The sequence below is a fragment of the Callospermophilus lateralis genome, unplaced genomic scaffold (assembly GCF_048772815.1).
Source record: "Callospermophilus lateralis isolate mCalLat2 unplaced genomic scaffold, mCalLat2.hap1 Scaffold_43, whole genome shotgun sequence".
NCBI classification, from domain to species: domain Eukaryota; kingdom Metazoa; phylum Chordata; class Mammalia; order Rodentia; family Sciuridae; genus Callospermophilus; species Callospermophilus lateralis.
Window position 1 is genome coordinate 1,004,377 of NW_027514380.1, and position 9,123 is coordinate 1,013,499.

The window sequence follows — 9,123 nt, forward strand, 5'->3', positions numbered from 1 at the left end:
AGACCTTAGACTATACTACAGAGCAATAGTAACAAAAACAGCATGTTACTGGCACCAAAGCAGGCTGGTAGACCAATGGTACAGAATAGAGGACACAGAGACTAACCCACAAAATTACAACTATCTTTAATATATTAGACAAAGATGCCAAAAACATACACTGGAGAAAAGATAGCATCTTCAACAAATGGTGCTGGGAGTGCTGGAAATCTATATGAAACAAAAATAAATTTATTCAATTAATCCCTATTTCTCACCATGCACAAAAGTTAACTCAAAATGTATCAAGGATCTAGGAATTAAACCAGAGACTCTGCGTCTAACAGAATAAAAAAGTAGGCCCTAATCTTCATCACATGAGATTAGTCGCCAACTTCCTTATTTATTTATTTATTTATTTATTTATTTATTTTTGGTTTATTTATCTTGTTTCTCTCTTTTCTTCTGCTTCTAATAGCAGTTTCCAATGGTCTCTTTACTTTTATTTTTTCTTTTCTTTTTTTGTATTTTTCTGTTATATTTTGCTAAATCTCTTCTTCTCTATGGTCATATTTTGAATATTATAAACTTTCTTTTAGATTTCTATCACCTCTCCTTTTCTCTCAATGAACTCTATTTAATAGTCTCATCTCTTGGAACTATTGACTTCATACAATTCCTAACTCTCCACCATTATTGGTGTTTCAGTTATTAAGTACTGTGGGTGAAATAGTTTTCTCATGCTGGGTTTCTTTTTAAAGGTGGATCTTGTGCAAAATAATTTATTGTTCTTGCTTTTGGCCACTGCTGACCCTGCCATTTCTGTTCCTGTGGCAATTAGTGCTGCTGATGTCATAGTAGGAACTGGGCATTTATTTAATGCTGTATATTGTTAGCTGTTGCTATTGCTTGATTATCCCATTTTTTGTGGGGTGCTAGGCAACTACATGGATACTAATTCTGATATTTCTGAGCTACTTCCAAAACACAAACTAGAAACAGTGCAACTTGCACCACACCCAAACCACACTGGACACCAATGACATTTACAAAAATAGACTAATGGAGAAAAAACTCCCAAATCAGTGACCAGGCCCCAAGTAGAGACAGATGGGTGGTAACCTTACATCCCACCCAGGCATATCCACTCCTACAACAAATCAGGTAATTAACTTGTGTTTTAATGTGAATACCCTATCTACAAAGAATCTGAATTTAGACAGCTCCTATGCCACTTTAATATATAGTCTCATTAAGTAAAATGAACAATCACTGTGAGTATACACCACATACCCAACACAATTGTGAGATCTACAAGGACCCCACTCTTCTGAGACCTATAGGAAAAGTGTAATTCACAAGCTCTGACACAATGCACGTTTGTTCTGTCAACATACATTATTCATCACCAAGGGACTAGATTGGAAACTATACTACAAAACCCAGTTGGAATTATTAAAAATTTCAAAACAACCTGATATCCAAGAGGCGTCTATTAACTAAGAAGCCTAACACATACTAATGCAGATAAATCTGTCCCAAAAAATGCACAAAACACAAAAGAAAAAAATCACAAAAAATGATAAATCAAGGTAACATGATACCTCCTATTTTTTTTAAAAAAAAGAGGAACAGAATACCCAACAAAATCAAAAGCTAGCAATGTGATAGAAGCAGTAATAAAAAACTTCCCAAAAAAAGAGAAGCGCAAGTACAGATGGTTTCACAGCTAAATACAAAGAGACTTAAAGAACTTATACCAGTAATCCTCACATAATTCCATAAAATAGAAAATAATGGAACATGTCCAAATTCACACTGTGAAATCAGTATATCTCTCAGACCAAAACCAGATAGGAAAACATCAATAAAAGAAAACTGCAGACCAATATACCAGATGAACTTAAATGCAAAAATTCTTAATAAAATATAAGCAAATTATATTCAACCATATATTAAAGGTATACAACATGACCAAGTTTATTTTATTCCAGAGATGATATGATGGTTTAATGCATGGAAATCAGTGAGTACAATCCATAATATAAATAGAATTAAGGTAAAAAATCACTTACACATTGCAATAGTTTCAGAGAAAGCCTTCAAAAAATGAAGCATCCATTCATGATCAAACAATGAAGAAACTAGGGACAGAAGGTAAGTAACTCAACATTATAACAACCATTTTTAAAACCTAGAATATGACAGGGATGTTCACCCTCCCCACTCATATTTAATTATACTACTAGAAATTCTAGTCAGAGTAATTATACTGAATTAAAAAATGGAGTGTATTTCTCTTAAAACTTAGAACATGGCAAGGATGTTCACCGTCACCACTCATATTTAATTATACTACTAGAAATTCTAGTCAGAGTAATTAGGCAAGAGAAACAAGTAAAGGAAATAAAAACATGAGAGCATGAAGTCAAATTATCACTGTTTACAGATGATAGCAGACCATACTGAAAGATCCAAAAAGATACCCCATAAGATTGCTAGAACAAGTAAATGAATTTGGTAAAGTAGCAGGTTACAAAATCAATATACAGAAGTCAATTGCTTTTCAAGGTATGAATAACTTATCTACTGAGAAATAAACTTGAAAACTACACCATTCACAATACCTTAAAAGATACCTAGGAATAAATCTAACCAAAAGGTGAAAGATGTTTACAATGTAAACACCAGAACACTGAAGAAATAAATTGATGAAAACACAAGAAGATGTAAAGAATGCCACATTCAAGGAGAACAGGAATTAATATTGTTAAATTTTCTGTATTACCAAAAGCAATATACAGATTTAATGCAATGTCAATCCAATTACCAATGACAGTTTTACAGAAGTAGAAAAGGGAAAAAAAACACTCCTAAAATTGATTAGGAAGAACATAAAATACTCAGAAAATAAAAGAAAGTGAAAACAATTCTAAGCCAAAAACACAAATCCACTCAGGTACCATCATCTGATAATTGACAAAAGTACCAAAAACATACCTTGGAGAAGAGAAAGTCTTTCAAAAAATGGTGCTGGAAAAACTCATTATCCATATGTACAAGAATGAATCTAGACCCTTATTTCTCACTCTGCAAAAAATATCAACTTAAAATGGATCAATGATTTAGGATTCAGACCAGAAACTATGCACCATGTAGAAGAAAGTGGAGGGTCAGCACTCCAACAAGGACTTTTCTCAATAGAACTCATAAAGTTCAGGAAATAATGCCAAGAGTTAATAAACAGGGAAGCATTGAATTTAAAAACTTCTTCACAGGATAGAAAACAAAAGTGTGGAGAACCTACAGAATGGTGGAAAAAACCTTTGCTAGCTACTATTCTGACAGAGTATTAACACCGAGAATACATAAAGAACTCAAAACTCTTTTAACATTAAAAAGAAAAAAACACAATAATAAGTGTGTAAAAAATTGACACCTCACAAAAGAATAAATAAAATGACCAAGAAATACATGAATAATTGCTAATATTTATCATCAATTAGAAAAATGCAAATCAGAATTAACCTGAGATTTCATCTCACTCCATTCAAAATAGCAGTCTTCAAAAAAACAATAGCAAATGCTGGAGACAATGTGAAAAACAGCGACACTTATACACTACTGATGGGACTGGAAATTAGGATAAACCTATGGAAATTAGCATGAATGCTCCTCAAAAGGATAAAAATTAAACCTCCATACAACCCAGGAATACCACTCCTCAGTGTTTATTCTGAAGATTTAAAGTCATCATATTATAAAGATACATGCACACCCATCTTTATGCACACCCACATTTATAGCAGCATGATTCACTATAGCCAAATATGAAACCAGCCTCAGTGGTGTCTCTAGAAAAGAAATTGATAAAGAAAATCGGATTTTATATATATATATATATATATATATATATATATATATATATATATATATATATATAAAATTTTTTTCACTGTAAAGTAAAATGATATTATGTCATTTGTTAGAAAATGGATGGAACTGGAGACCATTAAGTTAAGCAATATATTTGAAAATCAGACACACAATTGTTGGATAATTTCTCTCATATGTACAAATTACAGAAAAAATAATAGAGAGGTGGTGGCTCATGAATCTTGAAGGGACATAAGTAGACTTGATAAAAGGGACTACAGGGTGGAAGCAGAAAAGGGAAAAGAAAGGAATGATAGTTTAAATTGTATCTTATATCTTGTGCATATATGAATATGTAAGAACAATTCCCACCATTATGTACAAGTAAACAAGATTAAAAACATAAACACATGAAAACTGAACAATACATGAATGGAAGACAGAAGAATTCAGGTAAATATAAAATTACAGAATCAAAAAAGAATAGTGGTGCAACATACCCAGAACCTCTGAGACATTGTAAAAGCTGTTCTAAGAGGAAAATTCATAGCCTTGAATGCCTATGTAGGAATATGTGAAAGATCCCAAAAAATTTAATGGTATATCTCAAGGTCTTAGAAAAACTACAAAGAATCAATTCCAAAAACAGAAGAAGAAGGAAAATAATAAACATCCAAGCTGAAATCAACGTAATAAATGACAAAATTCAACATAAAGGATGAATGAAATGGAGGGTTGGTTTTCTGAATAGTAAAACCCTTTGTAAAATTTAGAGAAAACATAATCAGGGATTGAAAAGGAGAAACTACCACGGATTTCACCATATCCAAAGGATAATTAAGAACTGTTTTGAAATGTAAATTGGAAAACCTAAAAGAAATGGACACATTTTTATATGAATATATAATATACAATATTATATATTCCTATTGAAGTCTATATAAAAAACCTAAAGATACCAAAGAAAAGCAATGAGATAGAAGCAGCATTTAAACTGCCTTCCAAAAAAAAAAAATAGTCCAGAGTCAAACAGATTTTCAGTGAAATTCTAACAGCAGGAATTAATTAAGTAGAAAACAGGAGAACTTTTTCAAATCCATTCTATGAAGCCAGAGACCATCATAATACCAAAACCAGATTAGGACACATCAAAGAAAGAAAACTGTAGACCAATATCTCTGATAAACTTAAATGCAAATAACCTTAGTAAAATATTAGCATATCATATTCAAAAACACATTAAGAAAACTAATTCGGTTTCACTCCAGTGATTCAAGGATGGTTTAACATCTACAAGTCAATAAATGTAATTCATCACCTGAGTAGAATTCAGGAGGAAAAACTATATGGTCATCTCAATATATGTAGAAAAAGCTTTTGACGAACTTCCTGTGGAAGCTCCTCCGCAACCTCTGGGCTGCACCATGCCGGGTGGGTTCCTAGCTTCTCAACCCCCGAGCAGACACTGGAGGCCTCCTTTTGGTCTCCAGTAATGAACCAGAAGCGTAGTCTGAGTGTTGTGTGTCAGGAAGACCCTTGAAGGGGCAAAATGTGCTGCGAGAAGTGAAGCACGTGGCCGAAATGTTTCTCTTCCTTGATAAGCGGGAAGAGGACTGTAGGATCCATTGCCTCTGCTCCAGGGCTTTTGTGGAGGATCAAAAATTATGCAATTTGGAATTAAAAGGCTACTATGTCAGAGGCAGTGGCAACAATGCAGGAGAACAAGCTACAGAAGAGGAGGAAGATGGTAATTCCCATGGCACTACAGAATTTCATGACAGCAAAGACATAGGCCTAGATGAAAGTGAACTTGATTCTGAGGCCCAACTCATGAGAAGTATGGGATTGCCACTTCAGTTTGGTGGAGTGTCTACACATAAGAGTTTTGATATATCTATGAATACAAAAAATAAAGTTAGAGTAAAAAGAAGAGGAAACATCAAAGGAAGTACTTGGATGAAATTATTATGCAAGAGTCTTGGAGAAAAGAATATGAAGAAGATGACCATTTGGTTTCAGATGACCCATCTTCAGTTGAAAAGTAGAACATGTGAACTTCAAAATAAAAGGAACATTGAATCAGAAAAATGTTCTGTTGAAATACATTACCTCCAAAATTTGAAATTACAGAGAATTGGGAAAGGTATTGGAATAAATATGGAGGAGAACTGTTATGGCAAAGCTGGCAAGAAAAACATCCATATCAAATACTATCTTCTGAACCTTGAAACTTTCCTGATACAAAGGAAAAATGGGCACAAAATTACAGTGAACTTTATTGGTATTATTTGGAGCAATTTCAGTATTGGGAAGCTCAAGGTTGGACTTTTGATGCTTCACAAAGTTGTGATACAAATACCATTGCATCTAAAACAGAAATTGACAAGAAAGATGAAAATACTTTAAAAGTGGACTTAATATCTTTTCCATCTTCACCTATCAGAATTGATAAAATAGCTCTGATTCAAGTGATAAGGATGATAATAAAATACTTGATAGAATTAGTAATATAACTCTGAGTTAAGAGGAAGTAGAACACAGGCAGTTACATTCCTCTATATGTTGTGATGGACAGCTAAGGAAAGTTAGTGGGGGAGAGTGTCCTGCTTCGGGTCAAAGTGAGCCATGTGATGGAGGAACCAAGAAAAGCAACTTATCTGGGAATAGAAGTGCAAATCAACCAGCCCAGGAACCACAGGAATATTCTGGAGCAAACACAAGCAATGACATGCTGCACGCCAGTGGGACTGATGGAGATGAGAGTGAAGAAGATCCACCTGAGCATAAGTCCAGCAAACTCAAGAGGAACCACGAACTGGACATTGATGAAAACCCAGATACAGACCTTAATGACAATGATTCCTTTCTGGGATTCAAGCATGGCAATTGACAAAATTCCAAATTTTAGTCATCAACAGGTCAGGTATTTAGATAAGAATGTTAAACATAAGTCAAAGTACCGAGACATGCACAGACAAAAATGAAAAACAAGCACATCTTCTTTACTGAAGAATAAGAAAAAACATTTTGCAAGAAAAGCAAAGCTCTGAATAAGGTAGAAAAATTTATAAAATGGGTTAACGAACCAGTGGATGTGGAAGCATTACAGGAGCATTCTTCACATGATAAGGTGCAAGATACTTGTACCAGTACGGATTCAGAGGATCAAGACATGTCTGTTAGTAAAGCTGATGATCTAGAGAATCTAGAACTTGAAAAGTGTCAGACTGTGTCTTTAGCCAGTGAACTTGAAAAAGAAAAGAATGAGGGAGACAGTTCAGTAGCATCTATGCCAGAAAAGCAGGATTACATTACTCAAAAATATCAGACTCTCCTAAGGTAGAAACTGAAGCTGAAATTACAAAGAAGAAGAAGAAGAGTAAAAAAAGAATAGAAAGGTAAATGGTCTACCTCCTGAGATAGCTGCTGTTCCTGAGCTGGCAAAATATTGGGCCCAGAGATACAGCTATTGTCCAATTTTGATGATGGGATTAAGTTGGACAGAGAGGGCTGGTTTTAAGTTACACCTGAGAAGATTGCTGAACATATTGCTGGCTGTGTCAGTCAATCCTTCACAAGTGACATAATAGTAATGCATTCTGTGGAGTTGGAGGAAATACCATTCAGTTTGCCTTAACAGGAAAAAATAGTGATTGCCATTGATATTGACCCAGTTAAGATTGATCTTGCTCATAATAATGCAGAAGTATATGGACTAGCAGATAAGATATAGTGCATCTGTGGAGATTTTATGCTACTGGCTCTTTGTTTAAAGGCAGATGTTGTGTTCCTTAGCCCACCTCGGGGAGGCCCAGACTATGCCACTGCAGAGACCTTTGACATTAGGACAATGATGTCTCCCGATGGCTTTGAAATTTTCAGACTTTACCAGAAGATCACTAATAATATTTCTTTTATTTTCTTCCAAGAAATGCTGACATTGACCAGGTGGCATCCTTAGCTGGGCCTGGAGGACAAGTGGAAATAGAATAGAACTTTCTTAAGAATAAACTAAAGACAATCACTGCTTATTTTGGCATCTTAATCCAAAGACCAGAGTCTAAAACCTAAACTGTGAAGCAGGACAAGGACAAAGATCATGTAATAATAAAAACATTTTTCATACGAAACACACAAAATGTCTTCCTGTATTCGCTGATATTTTATACCAACAGTCTTAAATCATGTGATATGGAAACTTTCTGAGTTTAACAAATATTAATGAAGTGTTTCGAGACATTTGGATGATAGTAACTATGTACTATTTATTGTAAAGTAAATTAGTAACCATCTGATATGGAAAGAGTATAGGCTTGCCCCTGTGTTGAATTTCATTGTTTTGTCTGTGTAAATATGGGTTTTTTATATATGTTTAACATCTTTGTGTGTATGTATGTATATACATGTGTATAAAAAAGAATTGCTGTATTTTTTAACAGAAATGCAAATAAAACAATGAACAACTTATGTTCTATATCGCGTTTAGCTGCTACTGAAATAATGTTATATATTTAAAGTCTTCCATCCCCCTTCCCAGTCCTTTATTATCTCTCTAAAGATAATCACAGCAAACAGTGTATATAGTTTCTTTGGGAGGATAGATAGGAATTAGAGTGTACCCTAATGTACTCTTGTCTCCATTGGTATACTGTTCAGTAACCTCCCTTGTTGTTTTTACTTAATGTACCTTTTTTTCAAAAGCAGATACCATATCAGTTTATCTTGAAGAGCTTTCCTTGTCAGTACATACAGATAGATCTACCTTATACTTTTTAATGGCTGTTTTGTATTCCATCTTATGCATATGCCATAATTAATTAAATACCTGTTCCCTATTGATGGAAAAAAAAGAAAAAAGCTTTTGACAAAATACAGCACCTATTTATGATAAAAACACTGAAGAAACTAGGGGCAGAAGGTACTTACCTCAAAATCATGACAAATCCAAACCCAAACACATCATACAAAATAGGGGAAAAATGGAAAGCACTTCCTTTAAAATCTGGGACCAAATGAGGATAGCCCACTCACACCTATCCTTTTCAAAATAATACTAGAAATTTCAGCAGACTAATAAGACAAGAAAATGAGATAAAAGGAATAAAAATAGGAAAGGAAGAATTCAAATTGTTGCCATTTTCAGATATGATGCTATACTTCTAAGATCCAAACATTCCATGAAAAGACTCTAGAGCTAATAAGCAAACTCAACAATGCATCAGGTTACAAAATCAGCCTGTGAGACCAATATTTTCCCTATACACCAAA

At 34.0% G+C, this 9,123-nt stretch overlaps 1 pseudogene; it reads left to right on the top strand.

Moving 5' to 3' along the window:
• Positions 1–5,433: 5,433 nt before the first annotated feature.
• Positions 5,434–7,926, top strand: LOC143389024 (trimethylguanosine synthase pseudogene; annotated as a pseudogene).
• The last annotated feature ends 1,197 nt before the right edge of the window (positions 7,927–9,123 follow it).